The sequence below is a fragment of the Aristolochia californica genome, unplaced genomic scaffold (genome assembly GCF_029961685.1).
Source record: "Aristolochia californica isolate CCGP_79_NKW_82.1479 unplaced genomic scaffold, dmAriCali1.0.hap1 SCAF_304, whole genome shotgun sequence".
NCBI lineage: Eukaryota > Viridiplantae > Streptophyta > Magnoliopsida > Piperales > Aristolochiaceae > Aristolochia > Aristolochia californica.
The window spans coordinates 17,501-27,973 of record NW_027181998.1 but is presented as its reverse complement, the minus strand read 5'-3'; the positions used below and the strand labels follow the sequence as shown (position 1 = coordinate 27,973).

Sequence of the window (10,473 nt, the reverse complement as noted above, 5' to 3'; positions counted from 1 at the left end):
TCTCCGTTTCAGAACCGTACGTGAGACTTTCATCTCATACGGCTCCTCCCTTCTCTTCTGTGCATAGTAATAAAGGGAATAACCCATGGAATCGGAATCAAAAAAGATTGAAATATTTTCATTATGAACTGATGGGGGCTAGTGTTTTTACAAGAAATCTCTAGCCAGCCTTCCTGTAGGAGGTCTTTTTCTTAACACCAAACGTGTTGATGCTAGATAGAAATGCTCACTCCAACAATTTCTTTGTCCTCAACGCCCTCTATTTGATTTGCAGGAATTAGTCACTTCAACGATCTTCGATGGTTATACGGGTATCCAAAGCACAAACGAGATGGATGTTTGTTGTCCCAACCATTCTTGTTAGTCCCGATCCCAATAAGGAAAAGGGGTATAATATATAACAAAGTTTTCGTGTTGTTGATTCCTAGGTGTAGTGCTTCTTCCCCTATGCGCCGCCTATTGGTACTGGTGGAGTAGGATTAACCTGCAATACAGAACCTATAGGTGTAACCTTTCGCTCAATGCTAAAATCGATAATTGAAGCATCTGAGGTTGCATCAATCGGGGATACACGACAGAAGGAATTGTTCGATCTCTACTACCCCAAACTTCACCTTCACCAAGCGGAAGTTTATTTAAAGAATTTTTTTTTTGTGTCCTGAACCATGTCCCCTTCTCATAAGACTGAAAGAGGTCAAATCCAATATATAATAATATAATATAATAAGTAAATATAAATAAATAGAATTATATTATATAATTAGAATATATATAAATTTTAATATTAATAAATAAATAAAAAAAAAACGAATCAAATCACACCATCTCTGTAATAGGTAAATGCCTCTTTTTCTCCTGAAGTTATCGGAATTATTCGTAATAAGATATTGGCTACAATTGAGGAGGTCTTATCAAGAAAATTTCCACTTATCCGAGATCTAGGCATAGTTTACAACCCATTCCATAATTCTTCTCATTATCCTCTCCCTCGAGGGAAAATGCTCCCATAAACAAAGGAATTGTACAGTACGAAATCACATAAAAACAGAGTAATTGTAAAAAAAAAAAGACCCTCAAAATTGCCCCTTTTAAGACAGGGATAGATAGGAAATATTGGAATCAGATTGGATTTCAGTCCAATGTGGTATACCAATGAACAGAACTCTTACTCTTTATTTTATCGAAGTTAAGGAATCCAAGAAATTTTCCTACAAATTCTGATCTAACTCGAGGAGTTTTTTTTTTTTTTTATTATTACCCAAAGAGTCAAAAGAATCAAATAAGCATTCCATGATGAAAATAGAATAACCAACCCATCCATTTTGGGCGAATAGCGCGTATCCACAAACAAAACAATACAATGGAAATATTAAAATCATAGGGCGACCCATGAATTTATTTATAATAGATCCATGGGAATAATAGATCCATGGGATAGCTCATGAGAAGAGTTGTTGTTGATAAATCTGAAACTAGAAAGGAATTTTTTAATTCCTATGGACCTCTAAATATAACCATAGTATAAAATACTATAGTATAGTATAGAGTTTGTGGATTCGTCCCAATTCATTGGTTGTTTAATCCGGTATACGGTATAAATATCCGAATAAGATGGAGAGGGTCGTCGTCTTGACAAAGATGAATAGATAGTTTTTTTAATATTAAGTTAATATTAAATAAAAAAAAATGTGTTTTTATCCCTCGAGCCTCGAAGGAAGATCTTTGTTTGACGAAAAGTTTTCGATTTATAATAGATCGGTCGTACCTTTATTGTATTGCAATAAAAAATTCAATAAAATAATATGAATGACTCGCTATTCACCGGGTTTCCGGGCAATAATCCTAAGATTCTGTGGGAAAGGTGGCCGAGTGGTTCAAGGCGTAGCACTGGAACTGCTATGTAGGCTTTTGCTTACCGAGGGTTCGAATCCCTCTCTTTCCGTACCTTGACCTACACCTAATTTACCAACGTTACCAACCACAATGTATCAAATAACAATGGATACCATTATTCCAAGAGTAGGGCCTTTGCTTTCTAGTGATTCTCTATTGCCAATTACTGTGGTAGATAAAATATCGGATCGGAAAGGGTGGACAAGGAATGAGAATCTGACCGCGGATCCACTTGGGATACGAAAAGGATACGAAAATGGGGGAAAATCCGGATTAAATCCCTTAACTTAGTTCTATTTACTTTGTTTGGTGAAACAGGGTAGACAAAATTGTATTGTCCAAAGCTTAATTATTTTATTTTAATTAAGTTTAAGTCTGACGGGAATAATATTCCACGACTAGTAATTCATTGATTTTTAAGCCGATCCATTTACTATCTATTATTTGATTTACTATTCCTTTATATTGGAATGAGTCAAGAGTCAAATGTTTTGGCAATTCCTCGCGGGGAGATGAATCCACATAATTTTGAATCAGAGCTCTGGATCTTTGTTCATCTCTCGTAGTAATAATATCTCGGGGTTTACACCGATAACTTGGGATATCTACTATACGACCATTAACTAAAATATGTCTATGGTTAACTAGTTGTCTAGCTCCAGGAATGGTCGAAGCCATACCCAATCGAAAAAGGATGTTATCCAAACGCATTTCAAGTAGTTGTAGTAAAACTTGACCTGTTGACCCTTTGGCTTTCCCAGCGATACGAACATATCTAAGCAATTGCCGCTCTGTCAGACCATAATGAAAACGCAATTTTTGTTTTTCTTCTAGACGAATACGATATTGAGATCTTTTCCCGGAACGCGGTTGGTTTCTAAGATCACTTCCGGATCTAGGTCTTTTACTAGTGAGTCCCGGTAAAGCCCCCAGACGGCGTATTTTTTTGAAACGAGGCCCTCGGTAACGAGACATAAAGACTCCTTATTTTATTGAAATTGGATTTCACAGAATAAAAAAATTAAGACTGAACTAAACGATAAACGAAGCTAAACTCGCTGAAATACTATAAAGAAGAATGAGATGAATTGTCTCAATAACCAGATTATTTTATATAGTTATATATAGGAAGTTAAGTATCCCTTTCTTGTTCTGTAGAGATCTAACAGCTTCAATCCATTTTTTATTCTTTTTTATTCATAGTTGGGAGTTCCCGTAACATACTATGTTGACCCGACATTTGGAGAAAATTGAAAAGTCTTTTCAATTTCTCTTGATCTCAAGGAGACATTATCAATATCAATATCAATCATGGAAAAAATCGAATAAATGGAAAAGCCGGCTATCGGAATCGAACCGATGACCATCGCATTACAAATGCGATGCTCTAACCCCTGAGCTAAGCGGGCTCACATAACAGAAATAGTGCATAGGATTTCGGGAAACTACTGGGACTTAGCTATTAGTAATTAGCTATTTATTTATTTTTTTATTTTATTTATCTATTTATTTATCTATTATTAATATCTATTATTAATAATTAATATAATTATAATAAATAAATAAAGAGTAGTTTGTTTTTATTATTATTATAATTATTATTAATTATTATTATTATATATAATATATATATATATAAATACAATTATATAAATACAAATACAATTATATAAATACAATATCAATATTATATTAATAATACAATATTAATATTAAATAGAATATAATATTAATTATGACAACATTAATATTAATAATGTAATTATTAATATTAATGTTGTTATGTAATAATAAATAATAATATAATATTAATATATTATATTATTAATATTAATTAGATTATATTATGATTATGTAATATTAGTAATATTAATTACTTAATCTTAATAAAATAAACTAAAAAATAAAAATTAGCTTAGTTATATATTCTATATATAGTTATAGAAATTTAGAAATTCTATTTATTTACACTATAGGAATTCCTATAGTATAGGAGATCCTTCCTAAGGAAAGGATAAGATAAAGGAAAGGATAAGATAAAGATAAGGCTGCAGTCCAGAGCATAATGAGACATTCCTCTGGTTTCATTCGGAAAGGGAGGGGATAAGACGATAAAAAAAGAATGAATATCGACCGTTCCAGTATTCCAAATAGCGCTAAAAAAATAAGGGGTGTAAAGACATATATATATATGTGACGTGGGATATATCCATCCATATTGAATTGCGGATACATCAATGATAGAATCATTTCTGATTGGATCATATCAAATATGGGCCCGCCACTCCGATAGGGATGAAAGAAGCTGGTCAAGAAATATAATAGGGACACACCTCTTTGATATAGGAATAAGGGCCTGTATCTAATGAATTCAACGGCTCCAAGATAAATGAAAGAAAAGAAGGGGGGGTCACAATGTGATTTCTTTCTCATAAGGAAGAGGGAGGGGGATATGGCGAAATTGGTAGACGCTACGGACTTGATTGGATTGAGCCTTGGTATGGAAACCTACTAAGTGGTAACTTCCAAATTCAGAGAAACCCTGGAATTAAAAATGGGCAATCCTGAGCCAAATCCTGTTTTCAGAAAAAAAAAAGGATAGGTGCAGAGACTCAACGGAAGCTGTTCTAACGAATGGGGTTGACTTTACTACATTGGTAGAAGAATCCTTCTATCGAAACTCCAGAGTGGGATGACCCTAGATATGTACGTATACGTACTGAAATATCAAAGATTAATCACGACCCGAATCCATATTTTTTTTTTCTAAAAATTTCAGAATAATAATTTCAGAAGCAGAAGGAAGAATCGAATAGTCAGTGATCAAATCGACTATCACACCAGAGTCTGATAGATCTTTTTAAGGATGTCTGATAGATCTTTTTAAGGATTGATTAATCGAGTGAGACGAGAATAAAGATAGAGTCCCATTCTACATGTCAATACTGACAACAATGAAATTTATAGTAAGAGGAAAATCCGTCGACTTTAGAAATCGTGAGGGTTCAAGTCCCTCTATCCCCAATAAAAGGCCTATTTGACTCCCTAAGCATTTATCCTCTTTTTTTTTTATCAGTGGTTCAAAATTAGATATGTTTTTCACTTACTCTACTCTTTCACAAATGGATCCGGCCAGAAATCTTTCTCTCTTCTCACTGTGATAGATATGATATACGTACAAATGCCCATCCATATATGGATGGGCAAAGAATCTCCATTACGGAACCTTTCACAGTTCATATCATTACTCTTACACTTACATTTACAAAGTCTCCTTTTTGAAGATCCAACAAATTACCGACTTTATTTAGGTAAGTTAATGCTTTTTGAGTCCCTTTCATTGACATAGGCCCAAGCTTTCTTTTTCTTTTAGTAGGATCATGCATCGAGAATGGTCGGGATAGCTCAGCTGGTAGAGCAGAGGACTGAAAATCCTCGTGTCACCAGTTCAAATCTGGTTCCTGGCACGTGGTTAATGTATCGAATAGATAAGATACTCATACAAATAAATCAATAGAGTCAGAACCCATATTAATATTATTTAATATTATATGCGTTAATAGTCCAGAGCATAATACATATTTATCCATCTACATCTAGATGTATAGATAGACGCCTCCGTCTTGTAGATGGGTAAAAAACGAGTAGATGGGTAAAGATATGAGTAAAGAAAATAATTGGATTCCGTTCCCTCCTCTTTTTTGTTTGTTTGTTCATACTGTATCTCTTCCCGCACAAAAAGAATGTTAATACTTCATACATATCCGAAGTCGAAGTTAGTTGGTCGAAAACCCTAAAAGACTAGTCTGGAGGAGTTGAAGGATAGGAAAAGGCAGGGTTCATTTCAGAGACAGTCCAAAAAATCCGATCCTTTTTTATTTTATTTAATTTCTGAATTTTTCTTTTTTTATTTCAGAATTTACGATTTTATTTCATATTCTATTTCTTCACTTTCCCATTTATTCACTCCCTTCTATGCAGCTTTCCGTGGCCCCATCTAAGCGATGCGCGCGGTACAAAGTTCATGGTGCAGAACTCTTTTGATTCATCCTACAGGCTCTGCTCATCTGAAATGGGACTCTTCAAAATTTGAGAATCTAAATGAAGCTTCTTTAGCAGCCCATCCATAGTACGAATGAAAGGCCAGTTACTCCGTTTCATCTAGAACAGAACGTAAAAAGATTCCTTGAATATCTGGAGTCGTATAAGTGAAGATTAGTTTCTTATCATTCATCTTATCATTCAATGAGCATCTTGTATTTCATAGAAATTGGGGGTAATATAATCCTTACGTAAAGGCCAGCCTAGCCAACTTTCGGGCATCAAGATACGTTTCAGGCGTGGATGATTCTCATAAGCGATTCCCAACATATCATAGGATTCCCGCTCTTGAAAGTCTGCGCTTTTCCAAATCCAGAAAACAGACGGGATTCTAGGATTCGTCCTTGGGGCAAATACTTTTATGCATACCTCTTCGGGTTGATCCACACCATACTGTATTCTCGTAAGATGATACACGCTAGCTAACAATCCGCCTGGTGCTACATCATAGGCACACTGGGAACGTAGATAATTGTAACCATATACATATGAAATGACAGCAATGGAGTACCAATCCTCGGGTTTTATTTGTAAAGTCTCTATTCCTTGGTAATCGAAGCCCAAAGATCTATGAACTAGCTCATGCTTGACTAGCCAAGCGGATAAACGACCCTGCATCTTCTTGATCTCTCCCACATTTGTATGAGTATTTCAAATTGCCGATGAAATTTATGAAGATTGACCCACTGCTTGTTATCCTGGACAACACAAAAGCATCCTGCCTTTCCTAATTCAATAATTCGTGGGAAGACACTGAACTTTTGTATTTGAAAAATGCTTCAGAAGGTATCTCTGAAGTAGATGGGGACTGGTAGAGTAATCCTTGATCATAATTTCCAGTATGAGTACTTCGCTCAACATGAAACTTGTGATTGGTAGTAAAATATCGATTTTCCTGTTGAGACCCAATTCTATCTTCATAGATTTCTCGAGAGACTTTCTTACGAAGTTTCGTTATAGCATCCATAATTGCCTCTGGTTTGGGTGGGCAGCCCGGCAAATAGACATCCACAGGAATTAGCTTATCGACTCCCCGAACGGTACTATAAGAATCGGTACTAAACATCCCCCCTGTAATGGTACAAGCTCCCATAGCAATGACATATTTCGGTTCAGGCATTTGCTCATATAATCTCACTAAAGAAGGAGCCATTTTCATTGTTACCGTGCCGGCTGTTAAAATTAGGTCCGCCTGCCTAGGACTTGATCTTGGTACCAGCCCATAACGATCAAAGTCGAATCGAGATCCTATTAATGAAGCAAACTCAATGAAGCAACAACTGGTACCGTAGAGAAGTGGCCATAAACTGGAGAGTCTTGACCAATTCGAGAGGTCATTCGGTGTAGTTGAAATAACTGAATTTTGGGCTGTTCGGTCAAGTAACGGAAATTCAATAGAATTCATAACTGTCTCAATGTAACCTTTTCCTTCTTTTTTATTGTCTGAGGATTCAGGGGTTAAGACCATTCCAATGCTCCTTTTCGCCATGCATAAACTGAACCAACAATTAGGATAAGCACGAAAATGAAAGCTTCTATAAATACGGATAGACCCAATACATCGAAACTCATTGCCCATGGATAAAGAAAGACCGTTTCAACATCAAAAACAACAAAAACTAGAGCAAACATGTAATAGCGGATTCGGAATTGTAACCAAGCATCCCCCATTGGTTCTATACCCGATTCATAACTGGAGAGCTTCTCCGGTCCTTCACTAATCGGGGCTAAAACTCCGGAAATAAAAAATGCCAAAATAGGAATAACACTTGATATTATCAGAAATGCCCAAAAAATATCATATTCGTGAAGCAGAAACATAGATGCACTCCTATTAATGTGGAATATACCGAATTAGTCAATTCGAATTTTAATTGTCAATTTATTCATAACTATTTAGTCGAAACACCAATTAGGGTGGAACCACGTAGTTTCATTTGTTTGCTATGAATCATGTCTCGTTTCAAGATTCATCCAACGGAATCCCACTTACATTTACTTCGATTCCATTCAGGATGTAGACATATTATGTTTTTATACAAAAAAACTCTCTCACTTTGTTTTGTTTCGGATTTTCTTAAAATAAAAAAGTAATTAAAGACTATTTGAAATAATATGAAAATAATATGAATATTATTTCTATTCATAAAATCATAAAAAAAAAATATTAAATATAAATATATAACATAACAATGTTATATTAATATATTAATTAATATTTAAATTAACAGAAAATTCAAAATATGAAATTGAATTAATATTTAATATAATATAAATATATATTATATCAAATTTCTAATATAATTTGAATAATAATAGAATAAAAATTCTAATAAATAATAAGCCTGGCTTGGGTAAATTTTTCTCTCTTTTTTTTTTTTCTTTTATAATATCACAACACAAATAGTCAGATGTAGTAGAATGCCTAGGGATTTCTATCTTAGGATTTATGGTATATTCCACTTGGTTTGTGTTGATGTATTCTTTTCATTAGGGTCTGGTTAGAGGATCGTCATTCTGTCTATTGATTCGATACAGATACGGAAATAGAATGCATCGGCCAATTAGATTCTCTCCCTTTGTCCCAAATTTATACTTAATTGATTTGATTCAATCTGTTAAATTGTGAGAAATCCTTCCATATTTCCATATAAACTTCCATATTTCCATATAAATAGATATATAACAACTCATGGATTCCTATACCAAATTATAGACTTTTGACTTGTACTCCCTACCCCCGATGGTCCCCCTAGAGAGAATAAAGAATCGAGTTATTTAATTAGACTTAGAATAGAAGTCTTGAAGAAGTCATTCCATTTCGGACCAATTTCTAGGACTCAAAATCGCGATTTGAAATGATTTGAAATACTTGTTAATAACATCTGATAAGACTACCCAAGGGGTTAGGTTTCGTGACAATAAAAAGGTTTGTTTCCTTTGAAGTAAACCTACACAATGGAGTGTACCACAGTCGTAGAATCGGCTGAATCATAAATGATCCGCATAAGATACTTCTAATGGAATCAGGCGTTGTTGAACGATTCGACAGACCAAATCCAAAAATAGACTCATAGAAATAGAAGAGGGTGCAAACGTTGATACGTTTAGGTTATAGGTTAGCGTCCATTTTTTATCTCTGAAACAATGCACTGCATTGGAGTTATTGTGGAACAACAAAGCGATGAGTCAGAAGGATCCCCAGCCCGTGCAAGTTCAAACAGGCCCCCAATCTTCTTGCTTGCATAAAGTCTGTATCGGAAGGAAGGACCAGTAGAATTGGAATGATGAACAATTGAATTAGATTAGGTTGGAATAAAAAAAAAATAAGTATTGTGCAGAAACAGAAGACTACTTGCTTTGCCAACCCACCGCGCGGGCCAGCCACAAGCACTAATGTGAGAAAATGAGAGCTACACAAAAATGTCAAAATGACACGGATGTCAAAATATATAGGGCTATACGGACTCGAACCGTAGACCTTCTCGGTAAAACAGATCAAACTGAGTATTATCTAAATGATTCGAACTGTTTCAAAGACCCAACATGCATTTTTTTTGCATTGGGCTCTTTCGTTAACTGATATAAGAATCGGCTAGTCCACCATACTTTTTCTTGACAGGAAGATAACGAGATGGTTCCACGTGCTCTGATTCATTTTTTGTATTCTGATCCAGGAGCAATACCAAAGTGTTTTCAAAGAAGGATTGCCTTGACGTAGGTCTGCCTCCGGCCTAGATCAACCTAAGTTAGGTTGAGTCTCTATCGCTCCGCTCAAAGAGTCAAATATGATACTTCATACACCTTAAAGCTCATAGGGCGAAAAGAGGTTATGTTATTTTGAGGTCCTTATACCCATTATGCCTAGCATTGAATAGACTAGGTATTCACCTTATCAATTATCAAATCAATGATGGGTTCTATTTTAAATTGGTACCTGAATCGGACCGAACCAAAGATTTGTCAGGCTATTGTTCTCTTGTTCCCTCGAATCCATGGAGTAAGACACCGATTTATCAATAAGATCAATTCTGTTGATTGCATGATGAACTCCCCTGAAAAAGCATTGGCGCGCGTGTAAACGAGGTGCTCTACCTAACTGAGCTATAGCCCTTGTCATAGATATCTTAACATCTAGATAATATCTTGTCAAGATGGATATTCTATGGTCCCATATGATAGCTCTCTGACCCCTTTACTGACAAAGATTGGTATTGCTTAGAAGTAGTATTCCATCTATAATGCCCATGCGAGGGGTCTTCCTTTTTTTTTTCTTTGTGATGATAAATGACCTACTTAACTCAGCGGTTAGAGTATTGCTTTCATACGGCAGGAGTCATTGGTTCAAATCCAATAGTAGGTATAACTTATTAGATACCGGAGTCAATGGTCTCTAATAAGTTTTTCTACCCACCCTTTCCTATTTTTTAATTAATCTTTTACCCTTTCCCTATTATCCTCCCACTATTCATACTTTAT

The 10,473-nt window shown here is 35.1% G+C and overlaps 3 non-coding genes across 3 annotated transcripts; 2 read left to right on the top strand and 1 right to left on the bottom strand.

Moving 5' to 3' along the window:
* The first annotated feature begins 1,855 nt into the window (after positions 1-1,855).
* Positions 1,856-1,942, top strand: TRNAS-GGA (transfer RNA serine (anticodon GGA)). The gene has a single exon. It is a non-coding gene; the product is annotated as a tRNA-Ser (tRNA).
* A 1,287-nt stretch (positions 1,943-3,229) lies between these two features.
* On the bottom strand, positions 3,230-3,302 carry TRNAT-UGU (transfer RNA threonine (anticodon UGU)). The gene has a single exon. It is a non-coding gene; the product is annotated as a tRNA-Thr (tRNA).
* Positions 3,303-5,287: 1,985 nt separating this feature from the next.
* Positions 5,288-5,360, top strand: TRNAF-GAA (transfer RNA phenylalanine (anticodon GAA)). Its single transcript has one exon. It is a non-coding gene; the product is annotated as a tRNA-Phe (tRNA).
* Positions 5,361-10,473: the final 5,113 nt, after the last annotated feature.